The sequence below is a fragment of the Gopherus evgoodei genome, chromosome 6 (genome assembly GCF_007399415.2).
Source record: "Gopherus evgoodei ecotype Sinaloan lineage chromosome 6, rGopEvg1_v1.p, whole genome shotgun sequence".
NCBI lineage: Eukaryota > Metazoa > Chordata > Testudines > Testudinidae > Gopherus > Gopherus evgoodei.
In genome coordinates, this window is record NC_044327.1 from 72,924,531 (window position 1) to 72,952,398 (window position 27,868).

The following is a 27,868-nucleotide window of genomic DNA, read 5'->3' on the forward strand; positions in this document are numbered from 1 at the left end:
TACCCTATTCATAGACTAGAAAACACTCATTGTGCTGTGATCCCATCATATCAGAGTGCACAGTCTAAACTGGGCTAGACAAATAAGGGACAAATATTGCTTTAATTTCTACCAGCGAAACCCAACTGAAACAAATGTCATTGCATTCGTGTAGCAAAAGTTGGCCCTTGGAGCTTAGTTAAATGTGTACAATTCCCACTGACTAAGGCAAAACTGAGCTCTTGTATGGAAGATATCCAAGGAATACTTAGGGACTACTGTGGTGTTGATTAAACACTAGAGCTGGTTGGGAATTTTCTGAAAAAATGATTTTTGATGGACAATGTAGTTTCTGTCAAATTAATTTTTCCTGGAAAAAAAATTGATGTTACCAAAACTTCCAGTTGGGAAAAATCAAAAGATAATATTTTGTTTTGGATTGGTTTGACCTGAATTTAAATATTTGTTTGTTGAGCTGAAGTAACTGTTTCATTTGGGGTCAAGTCCACATTAAATTACATCTGCCTATGGTGCCATGTGTCTCATGGCAGTTGTAGTTCAGGTGGGTCATGTTCCCAACCTTCAGGGCAGTGATTGTGACCAGACATGCCATGATGCATCATGGTCCCCTCTCTTACCAATCTATGTGATGGATCAGGAGGATATAGTCCAGCCCTGGACAGAGCCTTGCCCATAGTGGAGACTGGGGTAAGAAACACCTGAATTATCCATTCAGGGAAAACCATCCCAGGGTACATCTACACTACAGGATTATTTTAAATAAACCGGTTTTGTAAAACAGATTGTATAAAGTCAAGTGCACGCAGCCACACAAAGCACAATAATTCGGTGGTGTGCGTCCATGTACTGAGGCTAGCGTCGATTTCTGGAGCGTTGCACTGTGGGTAGCTATCCCGTAGCTATCGCATAGTTCCCGCAGTCGCCCCCGCCCATTGGAATTCTGGGTTGAGATCCCAATGCATGATGGTGCAAAAAACAGTGTCGCGGGTGATTCTCGGTAAATGTCATCACTCATTCCTTCCTCCATGAAAGCAACTTTTCGCGCCTTTTTTCCCTGGATTGCCCTGACAGATGCCATAGCATGGCAACCATGGAGCCCTTTTTGCCTTTTGTCACTGTCACCGTATGTGTACTGGATGCTGTTGACAGAGGCGATACTGCAGCGCTACACAGCAGCATTCATTTGCCTTTGCAAGGTAGCAGAGATGGTTACCAGTCGTTCTGTAATGTCTGCTGTGCCATTGTAAATTGGCGATGAGATGATGGTTATCAGTAGTTCTGTACCGTCTGCTGCTGTCATGGGTGCTCCTGGCTGACCTTCGCTGAGGTCGGACAGGGGCACAAAGACAGAAATGGGAATGACCCGGAGGGTCATTGTATCTAAAAATAGAGTCAGTCCTGCCTAGAATATGGGGCAAGTCCTGCCTAGAATATGGGGCAAGTGTACTAGAGAAGCAGTGTATCAGAGAACCAGAGAGCACAGTCTCTTCATGTCAGATCCCACAGAAATGATGAGCTACATGCTATTCTAGGGGGTGTGCCTGCAACAACCCCACCCATTGCTTCCCTCCTCCTCCAACCCTTCTGGGCTACCATTGCAGGGTCCCCCCATTTGTGTGATGAAGTAATAAAGAATGCAGGAATAAGAAACACTGACTTTTTAGTGAGACAAAATGAGGGGGAGGCAGCCGCCAGCTGCTATGATAGTCCAGGCAGTACAGAATCTTTTCTTTAGACATGAAAGGAGTGGGGCTGATGAAGTTCAGTCCCCAACTGCTAGGATGAGGACGGTTACTAGCCGTTCTGTACCACCTGCCGGGAATAACTGGGAGTCATTCCTATTTTTACCCAGGCACCCCCGGCCGACCTCACCTGAGGCCAGCCAGGAGCACTCACGGACTGATGACAAGGACGGCTACCAGTCCTACTGCACTGTACCGTCTGCCACTGGGGAAGGGAGGAGAGAGGATGCTGCTGTTCATTGCCCCAGCACCGTGTCTGCCAGCGGCATGCAGTAGACATAGGGTGACATTGAAAAAAGTCAAGACACGATTTTTTTCCCTTTTCTTTCACGGGGGAGGAGGTAAATTGATGAGCTATTCCCTGAACCACCCTGGACAATGTGTTTGACTCTACAGGTATTGGGAGCTCAGCCAAGAATGCAAATGCTTTTTGGAGACTGCGGGGACTGTGGGATAGCTGGAGTCCTCAGTTCCCCCTCCCTTCCTCCATGAGCGTCCATTTGATTCTTTGGCTTTCTGTTACACTTGTCACACAGCACTGTGCTGTGGACTCTGTATCATAGCCTGGAGATTTTTTTCAAATGCTTTGGCATTTCGTCTTCTGTAACGGAGCTTTGATAGAACAGATTTGTTTCCCCATACACCAATCAGATCCAGTATCTCCCGTACAGTCCATGCTGGAGCTCTTTTTGGATTTGGGACTGCATCGCCACCCGTGCTGATCAGAGCTCTACGCTGGCCAAACAGGAAATGAAATTCAAAAGTTCGCAGGGCTTTTCTTGTCTACCTGGCCAGTGCATCTGAGTTCAGATTGCTTTCCAGAGCAGTCACAGTGGTGCACTGTGGGATACCGCCCAGAGGCCAATACCGTCAATTTGTGGCCACACTAACCCAAATCCATATGGTAATACTGATTTCAGCGCTACTCCTCTCGTCGGGGAGGAGTACAGAAACCAGTTTAAAGAGCCCTTTATATCGATATAAAGGGCCTTGTTGTGTGGACGGGTGCAGTGTTAAATCGGTTTAACGCTGCTAAAATCGGTATAAACGCATAGTGTAGACCAGGCCCCAGTGATACAGAGCCCCATTGGTGCCAGCAGGTAAAGGGTTCACTGTTCTGTAACAACAACTCCTATCAGGCCTGACAAACTAATACACCTACTACACCTTTCATGATATTAATCCATAAATTGTCATGTGAGGCCTGTAATGAAAGCTTATGTCATACTGATCCTCATTGTTGTGAGATGTACATATGAATGATATTGAAGGACTTGTGTATATGTACTGAAAATGTTTCAAGTCTGTGCGCAAGGCAGAGCTGAAAAACATGTTTCTACGAGACAAAGGGTGTGCTTGAGGCTGTGGAAGGTTAAAAAGAGGCAAAATAAAGAAAAATCAGATTTAGCATTCATTATTACAAAGGGCCTATTAATTCCATGCGTGTATAATTTACTCCTTGCTCTAGATTTGTGCTCCAAATCTCAGGCTTCATTAAAAGATATGTTTGTAACACTTATTTTTACAAAGATAACCTAAAAAGCATGAATATAGTGTAGCGAATACAATGATACCTTCCTGAGTCTGCAGATTGATTGAAAGAATAGCTCTGAATGGGTCCCAGGGATACTGTGATTCTTTGGCCTCAGAATTTGGCATTTTTCCAAGATAACATTTCTGCCATAGGAGTCCAGGATGTTACTGCAGCCAGCCAACCACTCAAGAAATTTTTTCTCCCTGACCTATGAGGAGATGCTAGCAGCGGCCTCTTGCTCCCCAGTTTCTACTCTTTCCCCCTCCCCCACCCAAGGAGAATTAATTGGATTATAGTACATGCTCTCTGTGCTGTTCCATGGCATGAGGGGATCAGGGAGCCAGCACTGAAGTCCAGTTTGTAGCCAGGGAGCACACTGGGCCAGCTGAACTACCTGGAGAAGATCAGGTTAGAAAGAAGCATAGCGAGCACAGGCTATAATTCCTCCAACAGGTCTCTCTTCCAAGTCTTCTGCTTGAGCACTTTAGAGACACATCAGCTAAGCCTGGATCCACAAAGGGATTTATGCATTGCAATACTTAACTTTTAGCCACCTAGAAAATCACAGAAACAGCACTCCAACCCATACTCAGTTAAGTGCCTAGGCTCCCAAGACAACGCAAGGAGAGATGTAGGTGCCTAAGGGTATGTCTACACTATGGAATTAGGTCAATATTATAGAAGTTGATTTTTAGAAATGGATTTTATACAGTTGATTGTGTATGACCCCACTAAGCCCATTAAGTTGGAGTGCGTCCTCACTATGGTGGCTAGCATTGACTTACAGAGCAGTGCACTGTGGATAGCTATCCCACAGTTCCCACAGTCTCTGCTGCCCATTGGAATTTTGGGTTAAGCTCCCAATGCCTGATGAGGCAAAAACATTGTCGCAGGTGGCTTTGGATACATGTCGTCAGTTGCCAGTCGCCCCTCCCTTCCTCCCTCCCTCCATGAAAACAGCAGACAATCGTTTCTTGCCTTTTTTCCTGGATTACCCATGCAGATGCCATACCATAGCAAGCATGGAGCCCGCTCAGCTGATGGTCACCGCAACTGTTGTGAGCATTGTAAACACCTCACACATTATCCTGGAGTATATGCAGAACTGGGCTAAGACATCAGCATGAGGAGGATTTTGATGAGGACATGGACACAGACATTCCTGAAAGCAGGGGATGTGGCAATTGGGACATCATGGTGGCAGTGGGGTTGGTTGATACAGTGGAATGCCGATTATGGGCCTGGCAAACAAACACAGACAGGTGAGATCACATAGTGTTGCAGGGATGGGATGATTCCCAGTGGCTGCAAACCTTTTGCATGTGTAAGGCCACTTTCCTGGAACTCTGAGTTGCTTTCCTCCACCCTGAAGCGCAGAAATACCAAGATGAGAGCTGCCCTGACAGTTGAGAAGTGAGTGGCAATAGCCCTGTGGAAGCTTGCAACGCCTGACTGCCACTGGTCAGTCAGGAATCAATTTGGAGTGGGCAAGTCTACTCTGGGGGCTGCTGTGATTCAAGTAGCCAATGTAATCATTGACATTCTATTATCAAGGGTAGTGACTCTGGGAAATGTGCAGGTCATACTGGATGGCTTTGCTGCAATGAGGTTCCCTAACTGTGGTGTGGTAATAGATGGAACGCATATCCCCATCTTGGCACTGGACCACCTTACCAACCAGAATGTGAACCACAAGGGGTACTTCTCAATGGTTGTGCAAGCACTGGTGGATCACAAGGGATGTTTCACTGACATCAGCGTGGTATGGCTGGGAAGGGTGCATGATGCTTGCATATTTAGGAACTCCAGGCTGTTCGAGAATCTGCAAGAAGGGACTTACTTCCCAGACCAGAAAATTACTGTTGGGGATGTTGAAGTGCCAGTAGTTATCCTTGGAGACCCAGCCTACCCCTTGCTCCCATGACTCATGAAGCCATACACAGGCAGCCTGGACAGTAGTAAGGAGCAGTTCAACTATAGCAAGTGCAGAATGGTGGTAGAATGTGCCTTTGGACATTTAAAAGCTCACTGGTGCTGTTTGCTGATTAGGTCAGACCTCAGTGCAACAAACATTCCCACTGTTATTGCTGCTTGCTGTGTGCTTCATAATATCTGAGTAAGGGGGAAACGTTTATGGCAGGGTGGGAGGTTGAGGCAAATCACCTGGTGTCTGATTTTGAACAGCCAGACACCAGGGCGGTTAGAGCATAGCAAGGCACACTGCACATCAGAGAGGCTTTGAAAACCAATGACTGTCAGGCTTCAGTGTGACAATTGCGTGTGTTTCTCCTCGATGCAAACCCACCCACTTTGTTGATTTTTAATTTCCTGTACGCCAACCATCCTCCCTCCTTTGAAATAAAGTAACTGTTTTGAAACCATTAATTCTTTATTTATTAATTAAAAAAAAAAAAGAGAACGGACAAGGTAGCCCGGTGGGGTGGGGGAGGAGGGAAGGACAAGGCCACATTGTTTATTGTAGCCACACTAAAAATCAAACTGTTTGAATGACAGCCTAAGCAACAGAAGGCTATCCTCTGGAATGGAGTGGCTGGGTGCCTGGAGCCTCCTCTGCCCCACCCCTGGCATTCTTCAGCATCTGGGTGAGGCAGCTATGGAACTTGGGGAGGAGGGCATGTGGTTATACAGTGGATGCAGTGGGAGTCTCTGCTCTTGTTGGCTTTCCTAGAGCCCCAACAGATGCTTCATCATGTCCGTTTGCTCCCCCATTAGCCTCAGCATAGTGTCCTGCCACCACTCTTCACACTCAATACTTACCTGGCCTCCGTCACTGAATGCCTCCATGCATTAAGCTGTGCCCTATCAGTGCAGGAGGACTGCATGAGCTCGGAAAACATGTCATCATGAGTGCATTTTTTTTTTGCCTTCTAATCTGTGATAACCTCAGGGACAGAGATGATAGGGGGAGCATAGAAATATTTGCAGCTGGGGGGAGATAAAAAGGGAGAGTAAAATTTAAGATGATACATTTCTGAGAACAAAAGAGAGACTATTTCACAGTGAGTCATGCAGTTCACAGCAGATAGCACATGCTTTAGGTACAAGGTCGTCTTTTGCCCTTTATATTGAATGCCTGCCAGTATGGTGACATATCACACATGGCTGGGCAACAGAATTCTGTTTCCAGGCAGCCATGGTAAGCCTTTTGGTACACGGGATTGGCTTCTTATGCCTTCATAACATATGGGAATGTTTTCACACTGCAGCGCCTGCCTTTCCCAGAGCAAGGAATGGGTTGGGTTTCACATTTAAAAGGGTGGGCTGTGGCTTTTGGGTGGATATGAAGCACACACCTACCCCCACCCCACCATGTGGCTATTCTCTGGGATGATCCCTTTTAGCCAAGTGCAAATAGCCCAGCATGAACAGGGTCCTGTTACTGTTCCCTTACAAAAATTCCCCTATTTCAACAAGGTGACCATGAATGATATCACTCTCCTGAAGCTAACACAGAAAGATATAGACCGAATTTTGCTTGAATGCAGCCAAAACCCAGGACTATTTGCTGTCATGATTTAGTGCTGCAATGATTCCAGACTACTTGCTACTACCTTGGTGTGGTAAAGTGTCCTACTGTGGCGGACAAAATAAGGGAGTCCTCCCCAGAAACCTTCTGCAAAGGCTTTCAGAGTACCTCCAGGAGAGCTTCATGGAGATGTCCCTGGAGGATTCCCACTCCATCCCGAGACATGTGAACAGACTTTTCCAGTAGCTGTACTATTCACGAATGCATCCCAGTTCTTCAGGGCAAATCAAACATTAAACACTATTGCTTTAAAACCCTGTATTGTAGTTACAAATGTGCACTCACCAGAGGTACCTTCTCTGGCTTCAGGGTCAGGGATCCCGCCTTGGGAGGCTATTGGCTCCAGAGTGATGAAAAGGTCCTGGCTGCTGGGGAGAACGGCTTCACCGCTTGCCGGCTGTACATTTTTCTCCTCCTCCTCCTCCCTCATCCACAAAATCCTCCTCCCTGTTGAGTGAGATGGTCTCCTTGCAGGTGTCCATGGACAGTGGTGGGATAGTGGTAGGGTCCCCAGAATGCTATGCAGTTGATCATAGAAGCGGCATGTATGGGACACTGACTTGGAGCAACCATTTGCTTCCTCTGTCTTTTGGTAGGTTTGCCTGAGCTCCTTAACTTTCACATGGCACTGCTGTGTGTCCCTATTGTAGCCTCTATCCAACATGTCCTGTGAGATTTTGGCAAATGTATTTTCATTTCTTCTTTTTGATGGGAGTTCGGCCTACACAAATGCTTCTCCTCATACAGCAATCAGATCCAGTGTCTCCCTTTTGGTCCATGCTGGAGTTCATTTGCGATTCTGGGGGGACTGCATGGTCACCTGTGCTGCTGAGCTCACCACACTTGCCAAACAGGAAATGAAATTCAAAAGCTCCCAGGGTTTTCCGGTGTACCTGGCTAGTGCATGGGAGTTGAAAGTGCTGTCCAGAGTGGTCACAATGGAGCACTCTGGGATAGCTCCTGGAGGCCAATACCATCGATTTGCATCCACACGACTCCAAATTCGACCTAGAAGGTCGATTTTTAGCACTACTCCCCTCATTGGGTTGAAGTAAGAAGTCAATTTTAAGAGCCCTTTAGGTTGACGGAATGGGATTGGTTGTGTGGACGCAGTCATTTTAAAATTGACCTAACGTGGCTAAATTCGACCTAACCCCCTAGTGTAGACCAGGCCTAAAAATACAATCCACAACAAAGCAGCATGCTAGGTGAGGTGCTGCCTCTACTAGCCAGTGGAAGAAGCCGACAAGAGGAGTGTGTGCGAAAGCCCTTTCTCTCTCAGGCACAGGCACCTAGATCTAGGCTGCAGGGAAGCGCCCAAACCACAGCTAGGACTAACCATCCTGGACACAGGTGGCTAAGTCACTACTTGTGAGACTGAGTTAAATGCCTGTCTCACTCCACACAAAACAGTCACAGAAAGAAGTCACCTTTAATCCAGTGGTAAGAGCATTCACTTCAGATATGAGATCCCCAATTGAATTCCTCCCTTGGCTTGGGGCAGGGAAGAGGAGGTGGGCTGAAGGATTTGAACAGCAGTCTCCTACATCTCTCAGGTAGGGGCTCTAACCACTGAGCTATGGGATATTCTTAGATGGCAGGGTCCTCATTTTCTCCTGTTGAAGCTGTTCAATTTTGGATAAATAGTCGTTGGGCCAGAGGTGGGAGACCCAGGATTCAGTCCCCGCTTCCCTGCCCCCAGCTTTAATGATTCTTTAATTATTGATCCACACTGGAACAGCTTTAACAGGAAAGATTAAGGGAGCCCCACATGTGAATATCCCATACCTTAGTGACCAGAGAACTTGCTGAGAGAGTTTTATTCTATTCCTTTTGAATCCTTAAGACACCCAACTCCCAGAGGCATTGACTTTTTAAAATGGGATCTTCATATGCTTTGTTTCTTCATCAGAAGGAATTACTGAAATGCTTCAGTTAGATGAAGCATATTATTGCTTCATTGGTCAATCTTAAACCTATTTATACTTTCAATAGTTGTGATTCACTGTCCACTTTATGGAATTGGGAACTCCCTAGAAAAGAATCCAGTCAAAGTTTGTTAAAGTATTTGTATACTACACGTACAACAATTGTGTTAAAAAGAACATGATTAAGGTTGCGAAAACAAGCATTCAACATTTAGTAAATGGCAGCATTACAGATGCCTGTGTAACCTTATTTTGGCTCCCTTTTTGTGTATGTATGATAAAATCTTTATTTAATTACGTAGTCAGATACTATTTTTTTCCCCCATGATTCCTGCCCCACTCCATGTTCTGGAGATGAATCAGGGTTGTGTAGCAAAGGAGACAATCTCCTAGGACAATCTCTCTCCCCAGACTCCTTGTCAAGTCTGAGTGCCCCTACCCTGACTCCTTGTCTGAGTCTCTTTACCCAGCTAGTCCTTAGGACATCCCTGCAATCTTAAAATCCAGAAGCAGTTGCAGATCAATCAAGATTGCTAAACTGTGGTCATGAGTAACAAAAGATAAGCAAATCCACTCATTCAAGGGGCAACTATCACCTGTTCTGCTTCCCTCATTTCCCCTGACATATCAACATTAGATCTGTTTTATCCCATTTGAGTTTTATTTCCAGTATATTAATGAAATGGTCTCCTTCCATTGGTCAATTGAATACTAGAAAGAAAATTAACTTTTTAACAACTGTAAGTAAAGGTTATTGAGTTGAAAGTGCTCCCTAGTTCATATTGGTCTATATATGCAAGGAACATATTGTGCAATTCAGAAAAAAAGTATAAAGAGACATTTTTAGCCCAGAAGAAGGAAGAACTTTCAGTAAATAGCAGACTTATTAATGGATTTGTATACAATGCAAGAATAAATTGCTCTCTAGACACAAAATGAATAATGTTTTAATATTTATTCTCATGACAATACATTTGAGTCTACATCAATTTTGGCCCTATGTAGGTAGAAATAATAATAATGCTATTCTATTACTCAACTAGATCAATACCCTGACTGAATTTATAAACTGTTTAATAAATTTTAAGGCCAGAAGAGAGATTGTATTGTCCCTTCGTCTAGATCATTTAGTCTAACCAGCATAACAGAGGCCATACGACTTCCCTGAATTAGTTCAGTCTGCAATCTTTCATATAAAAAAATCTATGTATTAAACAGTTGCTGTGGATGGAATGACACAATATGCTAACTTCACTGAATAACTCATATCCATTTTTTAAAAATGTTGCTTTAGATAGATTTACTTAACAGAACATAACTTCAGAGACTATGGGGAAATTAATCCACATTTTAAATATCACTTCTGTATTCATTTTAATCGGTCACTTCTTCAGAGCTGATGCATTGTGAAGTGTATACAGTAATAAACCTTTATGATATTTTTTTTTCAAAATAAGCAGCCATTTAAAAATAACATGGAAAGTATGAGAGGATATTCAATGACTATCAATGGCCAGAAGTTTCATTTTATGTCTCATCTGAAAGATGGCACTGAAAATTGGAAATAGCATTCTTGCACTAAAACATACAATATGGACCAAAATTACCACTTTCCTGGGATTTCCTTTTATTGACTTAAATAACGAATGTAAATTTCAACCTGAGCTTGTTTTCTAAGTACTCTTCGTGACCACTTTGTCCTTCCTTCTAATTGCCCTGTGCCTCAAAGAAGTGCAAGCCCTGCTTTGGAGATAATAGGACCTCTTTGTCTGGCTGTAGGGTGAGCAGATGACAAAAACAAAATATCGGGACACATGGGGCAACAGGGTGCCACCAAAGCAAAAAAAAAAAAAGAAAGAAAAAAAGCTGGAGTATCGCCAAAGCCAAATATAGGAACAAATAGCATCCTGACAATACATCCATCAGACAAACAGCTGAATATCAGGACAGTCTCAGTTTTTTCAGGACATCTGGTCACCCTCTCTGACTGCCAAGATGATCAGCAAAGTAGCTCTCCATTTCTGTGCAGGTTCCTAAAACCTGTGATCTTCCTATATACAGTGACCCTTCATACTACATTGATTCAATACTGGCTAGGAGAGGAGAATGCTAGCTACTTAAACATCAACTTCAGTTTCTGTAGCACACTGGTATTCCTTAGACAATTTCCAGCCAAGTAATTCTTGTCAGATCTCACTCACTAAGATCATACATCTGGGTTGTATAGTATGGGATAATGGTGTGTGTAATATTATATATAGTACAGCAATGGGTGTGACGATGTGGTTCTGGCGGGACCCAACTGAGAGTGCCAATTCAGGACCAATTGCTCAAACAGGGCAGTCACAGCCCAAGGCTGGGGTTTTTCCACCTCTAAGGCAAACCAAACCAGCCAGACAAAAAGGACTTCGGTTTTACCCCCTGGCTAACCACAAGTCACACAAGCAATTTCCTTAGACACTCCAGTCTCCCAGTGTCACCACCAGTGCCACCCGTCCTGGGGATGAATGGTTATGAAAACCAACACCCCAGTAAAAGAAAAAGGTTCTCTCGATCCCAAAGGACCAAGCCTCAGACCCAGGTCAATATACACATCAGATCTTACCCACAAATCACGCTGTTGCCAATCCTTTAGAATCTAAATCTAAAGGTTTATTCATAAAAGGAAAAAGATAGAGATGAGAGCTAGAATTGGTTAAATGGAATCAATTACATACAGTAATGGCAAAGTTCTTGGTTCAGGCTTGTAGCAGTGATGGAGTAAACTGCAGGGTCAAATCAAGTCTCTGGAGAACATCCCCCGCTGGGATGGGTCATTCAGTCCTTTGTGCAGAGCTTCAGTTTGTAGCAAAGTCCCTCCAGAGGTAAGAAGCAGGATTGAAGACCAAATGGAGATGAGGTCTCCGCCTTATATAGGCTTTTCCAGGTGTAAGAACACTCCTTTGTTCCTGTTGTGGAAAGTTACAGCAAAATGGAGTTTGCAGTCACATAGGCCAGTTTCTGCACACCCTGCTGAGTCACAGGGCGTAACTGCCTTCTCTCGATGGGACAATTGTGTAGGTGATGGTCCTTAATGGGCCATCAAGCAGGCTAAACAGAGCTGACACCAACTTGTCTGGGATCTTTCCCAGTAACACAACACAAGTTTGAAATACAGGCAGCATACAGCCAATATTCATAACTTCAACTAAAAAATGATACAGACATACAGACAGCATAATCATAACCAGTAATCCATAACCTGGTCTTAGACACCTTATATGACCCCCTTTACCTAGGATTTGGTGCCACTACAGGACCTTGGTTGCAACCCATGTTCTATATGGTCCCAGTTTATATCAATAACGTCACAATGGGATTCAGGCATTTGAACTGATCAGGCTATCAAAGGAGGTTTGAGTGTTTAAAGCTGTGGAGGCAGGAGAGAAATAGTGCAGAGAGGCATATGTATTTACAACGGAAGTCAGTGCTTTGTTATTTAAAACCCAGAAGTGACCCAGGAGAGTTCTCACCCACTTTTGGGTATAGTGAGAGTATTAACTCTTCAAATGCTTTCCAGTATAGGCGTCTTCTTCAAATGTGCAATTCCTCAATCATTTGGCCATTGCAGGATCAGGCCCAGGGACTTTAGAGGAGTGGTTCTCAAACTTTTGTATTGGTGACCCCTTTCATACAGCAATGCTCTGGGTGCAACTTTCCTTATAAATTAAAAACACTTTAAAAAAAAAATTATTTAGCACTATTGTAAATGCTAGAAGTGAAACAGGGTTTGGAGTAGAGACTGACAGCTTGTAACCCCCCACATATTAACCTTGCAATCCCCTGCCTGAGGAGTCATGACCCATTTTGAGAACCCCTGCTTTAGATGATGTCAGTTTCTAGCTTGCTCTGCCTTTGCTAGAACTTGTTTTTAACACTGATGTTAATTTAGAACAGACCTCACAATTTAGAGGCATAAATTCACCAAGTATTATAACTAATAGACAAAACATGTGCTTTGAGATAAAGTGGCAGTAGTACCCAGCCAGTCCTAGAAATTGATATACTTGCTTCTTTGAGGATAGAAGGGAGGCATAGCTTGAGGGCCTGGACTTTGCTAATCAAAGGTCGGACCATGTCGTTTCCCAGCATGTACCCAACGTAGATGATCTCATCCTTCCCAAGGTGACATTTAGCGGAGTTTGCCATCAGGCCTCCCTTAGGGACGGTAGCACTGTGATCACATGTTTCAAATGGTTCTGCCACTCATGACTACAGATCACCAGGTCATCTAGGTATGCAGCTGGAGAATTCGGTCCATTAGCCATTGAAATGTGGCCAGAGCCCCATGCAAACTAAAGGGCATGGTATGGAACTGGAAAAGCCCAAAGGGAGTGGAGAAAGCTGTCTTTCCCTGCACTTGGGTGTGAGAGGGGATCTGCCAATATCCTTTTAAGTCTAGAGTGGTGATGTATTCCACCTTTCCTAGCTGGTCAAGCAGCTCATCAACATGTGGCATCAGGTAGGCACTGAACCTTGATACTACATTAACCTTGCAGAAGTTGATGCAAAAGCAGGAGCTGTTAGCTCAAGACATCTAAGACTAGGTTTTATTTCACAGAAGTATCTACAGTATTCTACCCCCCCTCCGCCCACATCTATCAATGGTGCTTTAGTGTAGTTAGGACACCAAAACCAATGGTGTTTATTGGGATACACAACAAATTAGGACTCCCTGCTCTTAAGATAACACGAAGAATCACTGCTTGGTTGTTAACACAGATAGTATAATGGAGATGAACCCCAGAGCCCAAACCCTTACACAGTGGGGTTTTACAAGAACAACAGACTGACTATACCATGTCTTGCAGACACTGGATAGAAGAACAGGAACACAGATGGGAACCAAGACCTCAGAGAATGATCAGGAACACAACAGGAATTGGAGTTCAGGAACCTCTGCGACAGGTAAGTAGGTCTTCAGCAGGACATCTTCTGCCTGCTACTCTTGACTTTAATGTCCTGTATGCTAAATTTGGACATACACTGTGTGGTGGGTAACAGGTTAGTGAGGGTATGTCCAAAGGAACCTTATTCAGTGTTACTGGTCCACTTTAGGTCTTATTCCCTTGCAACTCCAGCTAACAGCAAGACTGGTGTTGTGGGAGGTCTTCTATTTCTCACTGGGATGATCTGCTTTCACAGCACCCAGAGACACCCTGAATATCAAACGGTGGGAACCGTCCTGCTTGATGGGATTTGACAGAAATAACCCTGCCCTCCAGGGGTCAAGCACACCCTTATATACAATCCCTGTTGCAGATTTCACTACCACATGACACTATCTTTCCTGCCTTTCCCTCTGCTTTGGCACTATGCTTGAAAAAGAGTGCTAAAAGAGCTGAAGGAAAGGTTCCAAGATGGAGGACAAGTTGTCCTTTTACCAACCCAAGATGGCAACTATGTACACTTAATAAATTGAACCTTTTCTACCCAACAGAACTTCCATTGGGTTTAGGGACCAGTACCACAGGGCTTTCAGTCATTAAAAGGACTACTCATTCACACCCATGTTAGCATCCAGTGGAGTTCCTGTCTCATGGTCTCTCTTAGTTTCTGGGCAGGGGACTGGGTTTTTTTCCTGACCATAATGACCTGTTCTTTCTTAATATGATGTATCAGGTGAGTTTACCCTGGTCAGATCGAGAAAATGGAACAGAAGGCAATGATCAGCAGTTGTGCCTTACTTCTCTGCTCTGAGGTAAGATTGTCCCCAATATTGACCATCTCTGGAGTTGAAGCCTTTGCAGCCTGCTGGCCTAGTTCAGGCTTTTGTGGGTGGGGAGCTATTAGTAAGCTTTACTGGGTTTTCCATGGTTTTAAAAGTTTCACAGGGTAGATTTGTCGTACTTTACAGTTGTCAGATTGCTCAATTTCATAGTTCACCTTCCCACACATCGGATCACCTCAAAGTCCTTGCCAGCTTGCTAGGAGCTTCAAACTGGGTAAAGCAGCAGTACTTGGTCAACGGACTGAATCTCCCAGAGACGCACCTGTTTATTGTAAGCCACTTCTTGGGTATTTTGGGCATGTAGGTGGTTTTCCCTGGCAAATGAGCCTAGAGCCTCAAGTTTCTCCTGCAGGTTTAAGTCCTCGTTGTCAGCTCGGACTGGTTGCTTCTCTGACATTTCTCAAATGAGGTCTAAAATCCCTCAGTTGCCTCCCATATAAAAGCTCAAATGTCGAGAAGCCAGTGGAAGACTGGGGTACTTCCTGGACCGTGAACAAGAGGGGTAAGAGTAGCTGGTCCCAGCGTCAGACATCCATCAGGACAAAACTTCAGATCATTATTTTCAGGGTTCTGTTAAAGACCGTTCATTTGAGGGGGTATACAGATGTTTGTAGGGTCTTGATTTTTAGTAAATGGCAGAGTTGCTTGATCATCTGGGACAAAGTTTGTTCCTTGATACGTCAAGATTTCCCAGGGCACCCTGACTTTTGCAAAGATATTCGTAAGTTCTGTTGCCACGTCTTTGGTGTGTATGGAGTGTAACAACACTGCTTCAGGGTACCAGGTTGCATTGTCCACTACAAGAATGAACCAGTATCCAGCCTTCCTCAAGAAGGTCAACCATGTTGACTCCAATTCGCTCAAAGAGTACACTTTCCCCTCCCGCTTGTATCAATGGGGCTCTCTCAGTGGGGCTGAGGTGTGGTGAGCTGGCACTCTGGACATGAGGCACAGAAATCTGCTATGTCTCTGTCAACCCTTGGCCAAAAGAACTGAGCCAAAATCCGGGCTAGCGTGTTTTCCCTTCCAATGTTCCCAGCAGCAGGATAAGCATGGGCAAGTCGCATAACCTCTTTCCAGTAGAGGCAGGACACTAAGAGTTGATGTCAAACCTCTTTGGTCAGCTGGTCTTTCTCTGTGCAGTACAGTCACCCTGAATCTCAAACGGTGGGAACCGTCCTGCTTGATGGGATTTGACAGTCTCCCCATTCACTGCTGCCACTTGGGTGTGTGCTCGACTGAGTGTGTCATCAGCCCACTGCTCCTCCACAAAGTCAGAAGAGCAAGTCAGGATTTCCAGTTCAGGTAATAGGGGAGTGAGGCTCCCCTCCTGGCTCGGAGAGGGCCTGATTTGGCTAGTTTGGCGCTGAGGACTGTGATGTCCCTTCACCAGGGTCAGTGATCTCCCCGACACCCACAATGGTTGCAGCTTCAGGCCGGCCTGTGGTGTCCTGAACTGGGGTGCAAGTAAACAGTTCTGAGCCTCTGGATTGGGGAACCCTGGTGCTCTTGATCCTTGAGCCCTCCAGTGCTCTGGTAACTGGGGAGCCTGTCTACACTCCTCAAGGGTCTAGGGTCCATGGATGGTTCAGTCCTTTAAGGACATGGGGCTCTTGGTCCCTGCTGACTGCTTGGGGGCAAGGTGTCATCCCAGGGAACTTGGCAGCTAGGTAATTCTCAATAGGCTGGATGGCATCTGTCATGGTTTCAGGATGATGCCGCTACCCACTCTCCTCCCCCAGAAGGCAGGATCTGGACAAACTGCTCTAGTAGGATCAGCTCAGTGACCTGTGCCTCCACCTTTTGCTTCTGGTCTGAGCCATCTCCAGTATGAGTCCCGCAGTTACTGGGCAGCCAGGCAGTGTCAGGCCCCCAGCAGGTACCGCTCCTCCTGAAAGCATTGTTGGAATGTCTCCTCCAAGATATCTTGGGCATTGAGAATGCTGCCTTGACTTGTGCATATTCCTGGGTGGTAGTGGGGTCTAAAGCATGATATGTGGTCTGTACTACCCCGATTAAGTACAGGGCCAGCACTGCAGCCCATTGATCTCAAGGCCATCGAGCTACCATGGCCACTCACTCAAATGTCTCTAAGAGAGCCTCCAGATCATCATCAGGCCCCATCTTGGCAAACCTGATAGAGATGGGGTTAGGCAGCTCTGCTTGAGCAGCAGGTCGCAATATGGAGGCCACCTGTTGGACCAGCTGCTGGGCTGCCAATTCACAAATTAACAGCTGCTGCTGCATGGCCATCTGCTGCAGGAGTTGCTGCTGTTGCTGGTGGGTGTTGTGCTCAGCCATCCATTTCAGCAGCTGTTCCATCTCCATTCTAGGGTTTGTCCACTTGTTTTTGTTTAATTAAATTCCCTACAGCGGGGACTAGGATGATGCCCACATTTTCCACCATTTGTGATAAAGCCTTCAGTAGCCAGGTGGCCTAGTGGCTGGATCATTGGTGGGGAAAGGGGGCTGTAAGGGGACTTGACCCCTCCCTCTCCACTAGGTTCTGGCCTAGGGGTCCTGTGTCACTCATACACCTAAACAGGGGAGATGGATCTTTCTCCCAGCCAGGGGGTGGGGGATCAGGACCTGTTTTTCTAGGCTGCTTCCTATGAAAGTCCTCTTAGTTTGGGGTGGGGCACTACTGAGCCAGTTACCCCACAGTCTGGGTGTACCCACTGGCTCCCCTTTGCAGGGCAAGACTGACTTGCCTCCAGTGGTTGCATTGGCTCACAGGGTACCAGTCCATACTTTCAGGCCGGCAAACAGATAGCTCCTGTCTCCTCATCAGTCAGCCCCTAACTGAGCCAGGCTCCCTTCTTCTTTTCTTACCCCTCCAGGCCTGGTATGCTGCAGGTATAGTGAGGCAGGGCTAGCTGAACCCACAGGTTTTTCTTAACCCCTGCTGTGCCAGGCAGTAGTTTCTCTGCTTCTTCACAACATGTTAACTTTAAGGGCACATTTCTGTCTGAAATATTGGACCATCTATTCTTTTAAGTAACACAAGACTACAGGAGGAAAAATCTCTATTCTTTAAGTTTATTTACTTTGTGAATTTAATAGCACTTGCAATATGGATGGTTTTACTCTTTTCCCTGTAAAAATAGTGCAGTGTCTTTTGTGTAAACTTATTTTTGACTATGAAAGAAGTAACATATGTTTGACTACATAACTGCCAAACAGACTGGATTAAAGTTGATTGAACTGAAGGCTGTTTTGTTGTTCTGAGTGTATGTAGCCATTTGCCTCCAAAGAATCTCCCTTCAGCTCTTAGCGTTATCAGTCAGATGAACAGAAAAAAGACCAACAGTGTTCAGAAAAGCTAAAAGAGGACTCTTCAGTTTAGCTGACAAAAGTATCAAGATCTAATGGCTGGAAGCTGAAGCTGAACAGCTTAAGATTAGAAATGAGGTACAACTTTTTAACAGGGAGGGTAATTAATTATTGAACAACTCCCCAAGGGCTGTAGTGGATTCTGCATCACTGAAAAAGAAAAACCTCCAATCTTAACATTAGACAAAAAGACATGGTGTAGTTCAAAAAAGAATTAGTTCAAGGAAGTCTTAAGTCCTGGGAAATACAGGAGATCAGAGTAGATAATGACAGTGCTCCCTTCTGGCCTTGTACTCTAAGAAAACTACACAGCTCAGACTGATGTACTCATTATTATTTATAGTGACCAAGGTTCTTAGGTTATTGGAGCTGAAAAGAATCTATACATTTAGAAGTCTCTCAACAACCCATGGCTGGGCCAGCCCTGCATCAAGAAGTCTGTGAGAAAGGTCCTTAATAGTTTCTCAGTATCATACTGGCACTCACTCCTATGGAAGTGCAAGCCTTTGAAGCACATTAATGGTCCTAAAAGCCACATCAGGTGGTCCCTTTGGATGCTGTATCTGACAGAATGTGAATTAAGGCCTTTCAGGTTCCTCAAGCCTCTGAAGGCCAAGATCTTCAAGCTATCTCCAGCCCTAGGTAACATATTGACTCTGAGAGTCTATTTATGTCCTTTGGATGACGAGGAGCTCCCTTTTAGTACTTCATTGACTTAAGTAAATCACAGCAGCACTCCAGCAATTTTAGGGACCAGTGATACAATATGTTAGAAGCACTTTGTTTGCCTAACCACACTCCAGACATATTTATGATAGTCCCAAGAAGCCCACCTGGTTCCTTCTGCAGCACTTAACTGTGCAGTAGCAACAATGCTTCACTGTTAGAAAGGAATCTCTCTGTGGAACCAAAGGTGCAAGGTGACCCTGAGGAGAGAAGGCTGACGGGGATGAGGGAGTGTTTACAGATTCTTCACAATTATCGCTCTGTGTAAAAACCAAGGACAAAGAATGGATGGCTCAGGGAGATCAGAGAGGTTGTAAATCTGTATTTGAGTTATTTTCTCTTTTTCAAAACACACTACTGAAGACAATTGTGCTTAGCAGAACATATCTACACAGCATTATGCTTCCATTTCCTGGAAATAATATTTCTGAACAATTCTAGTGATGGAAAAATTGTAAAAAAAAATCTGACAGAAATGCACAAGCTAAAAATGAAAACAACTGTTTCTCTGTGTGCTGCCTTAACAAAACCAAGTTCAATATTTAGGCAATAATGAAGGGACAAACTTGATCCAAGAACACAACCTCAGGGGTTGAGAACTTAGAAGTCCATAAAGGTAAAAGCGAATGGAACCCTTTCATCCCCAGTTACAAAATGAGACACTCGATAGCCACTTCTGGTGCCTCACTGTCTCACTGCTACAGTGAACCTTGTAGCTGCTGCACACCCCATGGGAGTGGAGGGTGGAGTTGGGCAACCTGGTTATCTGGTGAATCCCAAAGGATACCCATTGCCCTTCCTCTTCCCACATCGTGTTCCCAGAGCACATCTCTTAATAGAGGCTCAGGGAACACCACAGAAATGTGTTCCACAGAAAACAAAGGGATTCATTCTTCCATGAAGAGATTTCTATATCATCTCCCCCTCCCCCTCCCACATACACACCTTCACATAGGAAATGATTTTGCACTGTTGCATTCTGCTTTTTCTGTGCCCATGCTGGTGGCACCCAGATTTGCTCTGAAGTGAATATTTCACAAGTAATTCAGATTCTGATGAACTCAGATTGCCGAAATACCTGCTGATGAATGTGCACAATAGCTGACTGAAAAACCACCTGCAGTGGATAGAGTGAGGAGACTAGTATTATTTATGCAGCACAGTGCATGTACACAACACTAAATAATAGATGAAGTGTGACAAATATCCAAAATATCCCTGCTCTCAAAACTATGCAGTCTGTAGTCACAAACATACACAAAATAGAGGGAGAGCATTCTAGCAGGAATACTTCACAAAACGATTCTAAAATTCGCTAGGCTCCCATACCAGAGAAATCACTTACCTGTACAAGTTAAAACTGACCACTTGAGTTCAGGTAGAAGAGCAGTGGCACTTGAATTGTGATGCTGAAAACTATAAATACAACATTTTTAGAGGGTAAATCCTGAATATGGAATAGGAACAACCAGCTAGATTTGTCTCAACTGTTTTAGGCCCAATTCAGCAAGATATACATAAGCACATGCCTAACCTCACATACATGAATAGTTCTACTGAAGTCACTGAGATTACTTTCTTGTTTGTGTAACCTTTCTGCCAGGTGGAGCTGGCAGCAATCAGGACTGGGCTCAATATCTAGGGGTTCCTTTTCAACAATATAACATAGGACCAGCTCAAGCCCCCATCCAGTAACCTCGGAAAATTACACACCACCCCTGGGCACCTCTGAGAGGCAATACTTCCCCACTAACAAGTGTGACACTGACAGACCCCAATAGTCAGCAGGTGGGATTGAACTTGGGACTCCTAGAGCTTAGTGCATGAGCTAAAAGCTGTTCGCTAAGTCTGTAGAGCAAACTCATTACTCTCTCTCTCTCTAAGTGGCCTGAGTGCCAATAGATGGGACAGAACACCACACCCAGAAGGTTTGTGGGTTACACAAGCACAGAGTCTGAGTGTAGAAAAGAAAATTTTAATGAAAGGAGGGAAGTCACCTGACATTAACTAGGGAAAATGCCATAAGCAGGATTCATAATAAAAAAACTGTGAGCAGGACACACCCCAAAGTGTGGAGTATGAGAATGTAATAAAATGTTCAGTGGCAAGACTCGTTCTCTCTCTCTCTCACACACATACACCCTTTCTCCTTTTCCTTCCCTAAAAAAGAAAAACTGAATTCAAGCTCTGAAGTGTTTTAAAATATAATTTTTTCTATCATATGCGTTGAGGTATGAATGATATTGTGTTAGCTGGGTATGTACTTAGACTAGACACTTGTGCCATTTAGCACTCCGCTATTAGGGGTCTCTCTCTGCATTCGCTCAGGTTTTTGTTTGTTCTCACAAGTGGAAAGACAGTTTTTACAAATACCAATGAGATAATAGATAATAAACTCCTTGGGACTGTGTCACACTTTTTGTACTTCTGTAAAGTCTCTTACTTGGTATTGCACAATATTTGAATTTAAAAAACCTACAATGATATAAAGTTAAGATGGCACATATTAAAGGGATTAAAACTGGCTAATTGGGAGCCCTCAAGATGTAATTGTAAATGGAGAATTGTCATTAACTTTGTGTGTTTTCAGTGGGGTTCCATAGGGATCAATTCATGGCATGCTGCTATTTAATATTTTTATGAATGACCTAGAAGAAAACAAAATCATCACTGACACAAAAATTAGGGGAGCGGTAAATAATGAAAAGGAAAGCTAACTGATTCAAAGAAAACTGGATCACTTGGTAATCTGAGTGCAAGCAAACAATATGTGTTTTAATACAGCTAAATGTAAATATATACATCTAGGAACAAAGAATACTTACAGGACAGGGGACTCTACCCTGGGAAGAAGTGACTCTGAAAAAGATTTGGGGGTCCTGATGCATAATCAGCTGAACAATGTGGCACAGGGGCCAGAAGAGCTAATATGATCCTGGAAGCATAAATGGGAGAATCTTGAGTAGGAATAGAGAGGATATTTTACCTTTGTATTAGGTACTGACAGGACCTATGGTTGAATACTGTGTCCGGTTCTGGGGCCCACAATTCAAGAAGAATGTTGATAAATTGGTGAGGGTTCAGAGAAGAGCCACAAGAATGATTAAAGGAATAGAAAATGTGCCTTATACTGATAGACTTAAGGAGCTCAATCTATTTAGGTTAACAAAGAAGGTTAAGGGGTGACTTGATTACAGTTTACAAGTATCTATTTTATAATGGGCACTTCAGTCTAGCAGAGAAAGGTTTATATCATCTCAAGAAGCATACTCACACCACTAATCCATTCATCCAAATGTTTCTCTACTCATCAGCATCACTTCATTTATCCAGATTTCTGTCTTCAGCCAGTTCATTTGCATTTGCTTCCCCACCACTGTTAGTCACCGGAAGAGCATAGAGACCTCATCATTCAGGTTTGATGAAAATGAGGTTTATGTCCAATGGCACCTGCATGTCATTGTTACTGAGCTAAATCTACCCCTACCGTAAATCCACTGAAGTTACCAGGCGCGGCTTAGCCCATTAACTGTGTCTGTCTGAAAATTCAGTCAGCATAGAGTGAATTCTCTTTGAAAGGGATTCTTCACAGCCAGAAGGGCTAGAAAATTAAATCTTCTTGTTAAATGAAAGAATAAATTCTGGCAAAATTGACTTGGCCTGTAGATAAGTTGCACCATCATCATCATGTGCAATACCGTTTCAGTCTGCCTCCTGTTCATACTAGCTGTTATAATTATTCTATCTGTTGCTGTATGTGTGCTTATTTTATTTAAAATATTAAATCATCCCTAGTGTAACTCCACTGACTGTAAGTGAGGTACAGCAAAGATGAGTTTAATGTCTTGCATTTTACAGGGGTCTTAATCTTGTTTAACACATGAATCTGTTTCAAAATCTGTTCTTATATTTCAAATTAGTCAACAGATAATAATAATTTTAATCTGCAAACTGTCATTTGTATTACATCCTCATGAGAATCTAAATAACATAGATAAAAAAAAAGTTATTACTTCCTTTGACTAATCCTCTCACAATGTAGAGAACAGAAAGAAATGTGACAGCCTTAAAATTTCTGATAGATCCAAGACTTCTACAGTCTACTTGGGTGGGATTATAAACCATTCCTCATTAAAAATATTTCTAGCATTACAACTAATAAGCAAATAATTTGTGCTCTCTCTCTCTCTATATATATATAGAGAGAGAGAGAGAGATACACATATATATACACACATAAATAAAGTGGCATCAAAGTGTCAGCAATTATTTTTACACATATACCACACCACAGTATTTTCCTAAATCTTGACAGGAGATAACTGTGGTATCTAGATATGTAGACTTTCTAACAGTAGTGAGTATAATGGTATTTTTTTATGTATTGTAAATGAGATTTTCCTCCCTTAAACCAGCCAAACTCCTGGTTTGTTTGACTCCCAAATAACTCATTTCATGCCAAGTTGCATAAGCTGTTCTTTATTACATTACATGAAAATGACATAACACTACATGACTGAGTTGATCCAAAGTAACGTATTGTGATAAAACGGATGTAAAATGATGAGACTTTTCCAGAGATAGGTGGTTAAAGATGTCAGGTATTCCAGATGTCTGAATAAAGGAAACAAAAATCCTTATTTCAAGGGCTTATTTTCTACAGACTTTTTACATTTATTGAATCTCTTTCCCCAATATTTGGAATTTCTCAGACTTCAACTAAATTATTCCACATATCTCCAAATACAATGTTTTTAAAAAAATAAGATAGAAGTTGCTCTAGACTAATATATTGGTTTTAGCTATAATACATAAAATATATGCCAATAATGTTCAACCATCTAATCAGTCTTGATTTCTGAATGATTCAGTGCTACCCTTTTCGCACCTAGGACTTCAAAAGAGCTGCAACTGTTTGTTCCTTCTGCCTGGTAAACATGTAAGAATGCCTCCAGAACCAGTATAGCATCAAAAAGAGAAGCTAATTAGTCTCATTATCCAAGAATTTGTGATTGCACTGTCAAATGGGCATTATTTTGACCGGCTCTCGATGCATTATGCTTCTGCTTTGGCAGTCAGCCAATCTTGTACATGGTTCCTACTGAGATTACAATAGACTTTTGATATAATTCAATCTGCAGATCCTGGAGAACAGCTAATTGAAGCATGGCTGATCAGCATTTTTTTAAAAATGCTTTCAGTGTATGTCTCAAATTTTCAGAAAGAAGTTGCACATGCTGCAGTATCTAACCCCTGTTGATTTATTATTAAATTTTGCAAAGCAGACAATTTCAAAACAATTTTAGTTAGTTTTAGTGATAGTATAATGTTACATTCTGATAGACCCTCCAAAATCAGCTGTAGAAACACAAATGTTGAAGCACAATAAGATACTACTGTGGATTTAAAATCTCTCTCTGAAAATCTTCTCAATACTTCTTTCAAAGTAATAAGTATAACACTATATAGGACTGCATTCATGGAATTTTGTGAGACTTCCCATAAAATAAGAAAAAGTATCTAGTCTCTTAGAGTATATGAAGAGTTTTAAGTGCAAGCCTTAACTTCCAAACAAATGATTAAAACACTGTCTGTAAACTAAACAAAAGTAAACACAATCATTCTACTTTAGGAAAAGATCAGTTCTGTTGCCGTTCATCCTGTGCTTAGATAAACTCACTGTGGTCTAATTTCTTCAGACACATAAGCAGCTTCCATTCAGTTAGGCCGACTTAAATTTGGGGAGATACTGTGTATTTCTGAATACTAATGGCTGATTAGGCCTGGTGTTAAACAAGAATTTACCAACAGAAAAACAAGAAATTTTAAAACATTGAAATAGAGAGACAATTTTATGCATTTTGGCTTGAGTTGATTTCACAATGAGGGATCGATATTTTGGTAGCTAACTTCTTATGAGATATTGCATGCCCACAATACTCTACCATCATCTCATAAAAATTATGCAGTAACATGGAAGACCAGATCAATATTGCATTATTTGTAGAGGGATCGTACACATACATATTTTATGATCCCAATATAATTGTCCCAAATGCAGCTCTTTGATTTTTTATATAAATGAATATATTATTCTATGACTGCTGTGAATTGACAGAAATATCTCATGACTGCTCATGCTGTGGTATTTCTTGAACACTATGCATTCAAAAATACCATGGAAATCCAGTCATCTTGTATTTTGCACAATGACACAGCTCCAATTTCATTATCCGCATACTCTTGCTCGGGAAGTGGAAGGGGGAAGAGAGCTGAGAGTTGTCAGTAAGGAGGAGGGGAGAACTAATCTTAGCTAGAGTAATATCTAACTTAGACAGAAATACAGAGAGAAAGGGAGAAAGTGTAAAAGATAATGGGAAACCTATAAGGAATAATAAGCTATATAAATAACTATTAAAGGCAATATTCATATTTATGATTGTATATTTTCTGATCAAAACCTTGTCATTTGGCATCAAGGAGAAACTGCTCTAATTCCATTGGTTAATGAGCATCTTCTAGCAATGGATAAAATGTTTTCCATGCTAATTCTTTTCAGTCTTTAACCAACCTTTGATACCGTCAGCTATGAATTTTTGTAGATTCAGGTCCACATACTGGCAAGGTTAGATGTGATTACTTGAATGGTTCCATTCTTTCCTCTCAGAGAGATAAAGTGTGGTGTTGGGAAATTGCTCATCACACGAAGACACAGGGGTTCTGAAGGGCTCCGTCCTGCTTCCTTCTTGCCCAATATGTAAGTTTATTGTAGCAATAATGAGATTGTTTGGATAGCAGGGATATCAGTATGTTTGATGATATACACTTCCACATATCTTTTTCCTTAGACACAAATGATGCAGTACCTTGGCATCCAGGGCTTGGTCAAGATAAGGACCTGAATGAGTGATGGCTGGATGAGGTTTAATCTGTACAAAATGGAAGTGATGGTGGCTGGCTAGAAAAAAGTCATCTTGATACTATAACAGAGATAGTACATAGTTACATTATGCAGGCTATTTGTCCACACTTCATTCAGAAAACTTGAAGTTTTGAAGTATTTTCAGTCCTGATTTGCTTGTGGATTTCCTTATGTTATTTTGAGGCTAACAGTGTCTTTTCCCATCCACATTTAAGAAAACTTTAGAAATTAATTTCTCTCAGATGTTGACATTTAACCATCCCTTTGATCCCCAGACTGGATTACTGCAATGTGGCTACTCTGATAACTTGAAAGCAGCCAGTGGTACAGAATTCAACAGTCCAATTGGATAGTAAGTTTGGCCTGAGGAAACACATTACATCAGTGCAGCATAGACGGCAGTGTCTCCTTATTCACTTACATACTGATATTGATATAGAGATAGAAAGCCCTTATTTGGGTCCTTGTTCCATAACACAATGCCTTTGTCCCCATCTGCCATCAAGGTAGTTGAGGTTAGCTGCTGTGCTCTCAATAATATTCTCTAGATTTAAATCTACCAGGTGTGTGAGGCAGAGTGTTCTCAGTGAAAAGCCCTGTAACTTTATGTATAGTTATGGGTTACTTACCCAATTACCCACCCTAAGGTGAGGGTTTACCTAGTCTTTAATATGTGAGAGTTCAGCCCCAAATCTGACTACAATAGAGAGGTTATCAATAAGAACATAAGAACGGCCATACTGGGTCAGACCAAAGGGCCATCCAGCCCAGTATCCTGTCTACTGACAGTGGTCAATGCCAGGTGCCCTACAGGGAGTGAACTTAACAGGCAATGATCAAGTGATCTCTCTCCTGCTGTCCATCACCACCCTCTGACAGAAGCTAGGGACACCATTCCTTACCATCCTGGCTAATAGCCATTAATGGACTTAACCTTCATGAATTTATCTAGTTCTCTTTTAAACCTTTTTATAGTCCTAGCCTTCACAACCTCCTCAAGCAAGGAGTTCCACAAGTTGACTGCACGCTGTGTGAAGAAGAACTTCCTTTAGAATGGGGGACCCACAGTGCATAACAAGGACAACACAGTGCTCTCTATGTAATAACTACTTTTATTAGCCAACCAAAGAATACACACATTGCAATCTGGTAGAGGAGAGAGGGGTCAATACAAAACACAGTATTTGTATTATTCACACCATGCCTTGCATAAAAAGCTGTTGTGTTAGTCATCATCTTCATCTTTACCACCACTGCAGCCAGTGGTCATCATCCTGGGATTTCCTCAGCCATTCAGGCCAGGATACAACTTTTATCATGTGTTATGTGAACTCATACATATTTATGAAAATGTTCATCCCTTTCCTTCATTGAACTTCCACACCACACTACTTTTGGCTGCCCTATTTTTCATAAAGTAACTCATTAGTTCCATCTTATACTCCTTAACATATATATTAACTTATGACCATAGTAACAGGTGGTTACCTTAGGAAGTCTAACATTTCACCCTGGTTACCAACGATCATCTCATGGTGTCTGCTGATCTCTCATAGACATTATTTAACCAAACTCAGCAGTTATTTTCAAAACATCAGCATATCACAGACAGACACAAGCTCAACAGGTTTATCTTCTATGTTGGTGTCTCCTGAGCCCATGCCCTGAATTGTAGTACTACTGAAGCAAAGTTTTGATCTCAAAATATTCCTGGGATTTAAAAATAAGATTATTAGGTAATTGGATAACTGGGGGAGTGGGCATAAGTGACTTGCAAGTAAGAGAAATTTTTAATTGAATTATATTATCAATGGAGCAGCATGACATATTTTGACAAATAACTATATCCTCTGTTTTGGAAAGTCATATGGCCCAGAAAGTGATTAAACAAAGGACTTTCTGAATCAAGCAAGTTGATCTGCCACTGGGAGGTGCAAACCAATAGGAGAGAATGTGAGGAAGGCATTCTTAAGTATAACAACAAATAAAAGTAAATTATATTTGCCTGTTATTTTGACCTCAGTAGTTGAAAGAAAAACTCTCCTATTGTAGCAAGAAAACTAGATTTTTTTTTCTAAGATCTGACAGATTAAAAGTGACACTAAGTGTTTTGTCCCCGCCTATTAATACAAATCAGACAGGTTGTTGACCTCTGTAGTTAAACTATAGTAATAGTATTGGATTCAGTAAATGATAGGGAAAGTTTTGTCTTACCATTTTCAGAATATTGCAAAGAAGTTGCTCTATTCCCATTTTTAAGCTGTACTATATTCAACTACAAATACAAAATCATGCCCACTTACTAGTTTGTTTCACTCACAAACGACTTGATTAAAAAAAACAACAACAATATATTGAAGAGATCT